The following is a 6259-nucleotide window of genomic DNA, read 5'->3' on the forward strand; positions in this document are numbered from 1 at the left end:
CTGAGTCTTGTCCTGTGGAGGTGGCTCTTCTATGTTGTGCCATGCGCTTGTGAAGTGGCTGTTTGGTCTCTCCAATGTAGAGGTCAGTAAATTAGGCAGTAAATTTTAATGCCTACTTCTATGTTTTTCAGTTAGTGAGCATTTACAATGTAAATAGTCATGAAAATGAAGAGTGTGTGTCTGTGTGTATGTGTGTGCATGTGTGCGTACAACACACACAAACCACGAACAACCTTATAGCTGATATAGTTTATATACAAGAAATACTCCCCACAGTGCTCCATTAAGTGTAAAATAAGTATCTGGACCCTCCATCTTTCATGTGTGGATATGCGCTGGTGTTCTTCAAGACTGGCAACCAAAGATTCTCCCCTTCAAAATAATTAAACATGTCATTTAACGTTTATCTTGGCTTTACATTTCAGCAAAAACATTTGACAGTAACACATTCCCTTATTCACAGGTTTTTGTTTAGGAACAAAAGCATATTTACAGTTTTCCCTTTAAATCTGCTCCGTTTTTTGCTCACATCCTCTCCTGCTTTTGAAAAGATTCTCTCTTTAGGTACAGAAGAAGCAACAATTCCTAGGTATCTCACTGCAAGTCTGCTTAGGGATGGGAAGGCTTGTTCATGCTCTTGCCACCAAACCAATGGATCTTTATTTCAGGGAATTAGGTTTTCCTCTGAGTACCGGCGTATTTTAATTAGTACATCACTGAAAGCTGACAGGTGATGTTGGCTTGACACAACCTGCATGTCAAAATCTGTCCTTTTGTTGCAGCAGGACCTTCGGGTGGAGGACTCGGGATAGACCCTGAAGTAGAAGGCCCTGAGACAGAACCAACAGTAGGTGTTGAGCTTACAGTTAGAGTGGGAGCATGAGAGTGACACAAGTGGAATAATTTTGGAGACTTAAACATGTTTTTCAGATTAAACTTCCTGTGTTACTTCTTCATCAACTGTTTCCTTAATCAGGGATAATTTTCCCACATTTAAGCACAATGCATTCTTCCCTAAAAGCTAGGCTGTGGTCACGGCTTTATTTTGCACACAGATCCACTCCAACATGTAAAAGACAGAGTTCCAGCAGGTATCTACTGACTGAATTAGCTTGTGTTCTGAAATTTTCAACTGCTGAATATCCTTGAGCTTCTTTGTGCTGTGGTGAAAAAAGGACACGACTGCATTTTTCCAGCACCTGCACCACTTCTGGGACAGCTTTGACACTGTCTTTTACAACTAAATTCAGTGTGTGTGCAAAACATGTATGATGCCTCCATCCAGCTTTATGAACTGCAGCAGCTATATTTGCACCATTGTCTGTGACAACTGCAATCACCTTCTCAGTTATGCCCCATTCTTCTGTGATTTGCTTATGTGCTGAGCTGATATCATCTGATGGTAAATGGTAAATGACCTGCATTTGTATAGCGCTTTTCTAGTCCCTAAGGACCCCAAAGCGCTTTACACTACATTCAGTCATTCACCCATTCACGCACACATTCACACACTGGCGATAGCAAGCTACATTAGTAGCCACAGCTACCCTGGGGCGCACTGACAGAGGCGAGGCTGCCAGACACTGGCGCCACCGGGCCCTCTGACCACCACCAGTAGGCAACGGGTGAAGTGTCTTGCCCAAGGACACAACGACCAGAGACTGTCCAAGCCGGGGCTCGAACCGGCAACCTTCTGATTACAAGACAAACTCCCAACTCTTGAGCCACAATCGCCTAAGCAGAAAGGAATTGATAGTTTACATATACTTGCTGTTTTATATAGAATGCTGTGTGAATGAAATTGTCAGTATAATACATAATTATAAAAATAATAACAAAGCTGATAAAATTGGCAGATAAAATTGCAAAACATACTGTTAAAGGAGATCAGATACATTTAAATATCAGTATTAGCAAAGCAGAAATGGAGAGCATGATAATTCACAGAAAATGAGGAAAAGATGGTAGCGGTGGGAGGAGGAGAGGACAAGGGGGTGGTTTTATTCTATTCAAAGGAAAACAGGACACATAAGAAGTACAGAGAGCACCAGGAGAGAGGAGATTCATTTTTGGACACACTGGGTTAAACTGTAAACTATTCATTACAGGGATACATCAAGGGGGGAAATGTAGTCGCTGTGGAATAAATGACAAACATAGAACATGTTCTGTTGCACTCTGAAATAGATCAGGAAGAAAGAAGTTATATAATTTAAAACCAGGGGGAAAACAAGATTAAGCAAGATATAAAGGATTTTTGAAAAGGAAATCCAGATGTGAAAGTTTTTGGGGGCTTTATTAGCCTGTTTCTAAAACAGGCTAATTTGTATGGAAGGATACGAGGATGTATATATGCGGTAGTATTCATCTATTTATTTTTATTTTTATTTTTTTTATTAGTGTTATTATTTGGTATGAGCGAATCATGAACAAACTCCAAACCAGTTGGTGGCGGTATTGCACCACATCCTTGTTTGCCAACGTTTGTTGCCAACCGCCGACAAACCACAAAGACGAAGAAGACGTAGTGCGCGTGCCCGCCCAGAGCACAAAGTAGGCCTTCAGAAGAAAGAGTGTAACCACAGTCATCATACTTGTTATCAAGGAGTTTGAGGTTTTTTTCAAGCCGACTGAGGCAAATATTGTGTGGGCTGTACTGAGCTTCCTTACTGCTGCCCCTCTGGTCTCCGGCAGATCACGTTTCTGTTTCTCATGCGTAATTGGAAACATATACGCTCTCGTAGCTCGGACAGCTTGGTCTCTTTGCAAGGTAGCCATTAACATGGGAGGAGAGTGAGCCAGCTGTCTTTACTAGTCCTAGTCCAACTACAAAGCCGGCCTTCTCCGCTGGGGTATCTTTAGTTCGGGTTATTCTGAGAGGGGGTCGAGGGTGAGTACATTATAATCATATTAGTTGCCTCACTCGATAACTGTCTACAGGGTTTCTCTCTCTTAGCTAATTTTGTTTTCGGCTGTACGTTCCGTTCAGCCCCTGTCATTTTGTCTGCTTGGAGCTTCCAGCAGGACCTTGTTTTTTTTTTTTAATCATTTGTGTTCAGCTATTTGTTTTCCTTCAAATGAAGATGTTGTACTGAGTATTATGATTTGATGAGGTGGATAGAATACAACAGACTCAACATTTAATAACAGAATCACCAACCAGTAATGTGTCTTTTAAGATGACGCTGTTCTAGCGGCAGGCTGTTGTAGCAGCTCCCTGTCTTCGTAAGCTCAGTGAGTGCATGTTGTTTGTTGTATATTTGCTGCTATGACAACTTAGTTTCCCTCTGGGATTAATAAGGTTTTTCTGATTCTGATGTTGGTGCTGAACCTATGAGGCACAATAATGCTACACAATACAATGGTCTGCAGTAGTGCCCTACAATAATTTTAGCTGGATTAAAAAATAAAAATCTTTTTGCTGTCGCAGGTGACTGGCAGGAGGCGAAGAGTCTGCTGGAGCAGCATCTCAGCACCTGTAGTCAGAAACATTGGTTCTTCATCAAAGGTGACAAAGAAAAATTGCCAACATTATTCTACAGACATTAATCTGTAATTATTTTGATTATTATTAATAATAATATCTAATTCTGTACACACTGACATTTTGCCTGTCTTTCCCAAATGAGAGACGGATCACTGCTGAAGAAAAATTTCGTAAAGCAACTAGAATATCTTAATGACTAGGGATGGGTATTGATAAGATTTTCACGATTCCGATTCCATTTTCGATTCTGTTTAACGATTCGATTCTTTATCGATTCTCTTATCGATTCTTTTTAAAAAAGGAGAACACTAAGGTCGATTAGCTTAGAACTTTGTTTTATATCTTCTCTTTGAACAAGATAGAAATTTAGGAGTAACATGGCCTTACAAACCCAACAGTGAGATCTTAAGAGATCCACAGCCTACGGCTCTTCAATGGGGTGTCACAGGGTCCCCAGGAAAAAAAATTGTAAATGTAAAATAATAAAATAAATATTCTTCTGTAGCAATAACAAAGTATAACATAAATTATTCTGTAGCAATTACACAAGAATATCCAGTAATGTCCCTGCCTACAATTAAACACATTCACTTACCGAAAATCGGGGGCATCTGCTGTGGCAAATGGGTGCAAGCCTTTTACCACAAACTTAGTCACTGCTCGGTGACATTCGTCTATCCTGGCCTGAAAGGAGACGCTACCGGTAGACTGCAGCGAGAACTGCCAGCATCTGAGCCAGACTCTGTCTCTCTCATCATGGTCACCTAAATGCACAGTAATGGCAGGTTTTGTAATAAGGCAGATCGCGCTAACATAATATGCACTGTTAGTTGATTATTTACCTGCCGCATTAACGGGAGAGGACGTGCAAACGTTACCGCTGCTGCTGGGTTGAGATTCACGAGTCCGGAGCGGAATTAAAACACGACATTCATTTAAGACAGGGGTGCCCAATCCCGGTCCTCGAGAGCTACCGTCCTGCAGCTTTTAGATGCATCCTTGTTCCCACACACCCGAATCAAATGAATGGCTTGTTATCAGGCCTTTGCCAAACACGATGGCATGCTGAAGAGGTAATCAAACCATTTGATTCAGCTGTGTTGGAGTAGGGATGCATCTAAAAGCTGCAGGATAGTAGCTCTCGAGGACCGGGATTGGGCAGCCCTGAATTGGTCATCCACAGTTTTTGGCAATGGCCTCTTTGCATATTAGAGAGCCAAGTCAAGTCAAGTTGGCTTTATTGTCACTTCAACCATATACAGTTTAACAGTACACAGTGAGGCGAAACAACGTTCCTCCAGGAACCAAGGTGCTACATGCAACATAAATTTACAACATAAATTAACAGAAAACACTAAACTAGCTAACTATTTCTAAATGAAATATCTACTTTGCAAGTATTGCAAGTTGCCCTGTTGTCATCCGTTCTCGTAAAGTATAACCAAACTTTTGAGCGTTTGAGCCGCTTAGGCGCGGTGATTCCTGCCAGGTAAATGACGCTCCGCAACATGGTGACGTCATTCGGGGCGACTGGAATCAATAATGGAATCGTTTGCAAAAATGGCAAACAATTCCAAGGAATTGATACAGTGGTAACCAGTTCTCAACAAGAACTGGGTTTTGATACCCATCGCTATTAATGACTTGTTTGTAATTGTTCATTTGTCTGTGAAATACTTGTAAAACATTGTTTATATTTAAAAATGTATATTTATGGTATGTACTCATCAGTTTTCAGAACGAGTCATTCCACAGAAACAGCTCAATTCTGTTTCATTTAATTTTTGCCTCATAACTTTTGCACTGTCCACTTCCTGCTGTGACAAAACAAATTTCCCACGTGTGGGACTAATAAAGGTTATCTTATCTTATCTTATCTTAATTCAATGAGGTCATTATTCAGTTAGTTTACCAGGTCAGGTTCTCAACCTGCTTTCATTAAAAGGAAACCCGACTATTATGACAAGTTACTCAAAATATGTTACAAATGATCTCCACTACACAAAAAACATACTTGAGAATAACTACAATTTTTTTTTTTTGTTATTCATTAAATCTTTGTTGTTTAAAACTATTTTGAAGCCGTTGGAGCGGCCATGTTTTTTGGGACGATGACATGTATTGGTTGTCCGCAGTATAAGTGCTTTCGTTCAGCTAACCTGTTTTTGTTTTTTAAAGTGTATCAACTGTATTAATTAACTTGCCTATTAGTGACCTGGTTATGACTTGGTAGACCCAGCACTATCCAGTCTTTATGTCTGATGTCATTAGCCATGTCTGGGCCCAAACTCTGGTGCAGGTCCCAAAGTCAAATGACCACTGCAGCCTTACTGAGAGCTGAAAAACTGTCTGAATTCTTTCACCATCAATAAAAAGATGAGTGTGGCTGTTCTACCAGGTGTAACAATTAAGTTTAACATCCATGAACACGGAATTTATGACATTTAACTAAGTTAGAAGTTACCAAGGAGTTAACTCGCTTGCTTCCATCTAAATATAATAAATGTTCTGACTGAGGGATTTGTGAACCAAATTAACAGCTCTGTTATCACTTCCAACATAAATGACAAAAGGAAAGTAAACATCAGCAACTGGTATACAGACATGGAAAAAATTGTTGGTACCCTTTGGTCAATGAAAGAAAATCTCACAATGGTCACAGAAATAACTTTAATCTGACAAAAGTAATAATAAATAAAAATTCTATAAATCTTAACCAATGAAAGTCAGATATTGCTTTTCAACTATGCTTCAACTGAATTATTTAAAAAA

General features: G+C 39.9%; 1 long non-coding RNA gene across 1 annotated transcript in view; it reads left to right on the plus strand.

Annotated features, from left to right (window-relative positions):
- Nucleotides 1-2518: 2518 nt before the first annotated feature.
- LOC102307124 overlaps nucleotides 2519-6259 on the plus strand; it is a 5862-nt gene continuing 2121 nt past the window's right edge. Inside the window, exons 1-2 of the long non-coding RNA XR_317891.3 lie at nucleotides 2519-2890; nucleotides 3431-3508. This is a non-coding gene — a long non-coding RNA (uncharacterized LOC102307124). The remainder of the gene's footprint in view (nucleotides 2891-3430; nucleotides 3509-6259) is intronic.

This window comes from Haplochromis burtoni, unplaced genomic scaffold (genome assembly GCF_018398535.1).
Source record: "Haplochromis burtoni strain Fernald_Lab_line unplaced genomic scaffold, NCSU_Asbu1 Contig_1423, whole genome shotgun sequence".
NCBI classification, from domain to species: domain Eukaryota; kingdom Metazoa; phylum Chordata; class Actinopteri; order Cichliformes; family Cichlidae; genus Haplochromis; species Haplochromis burtoni.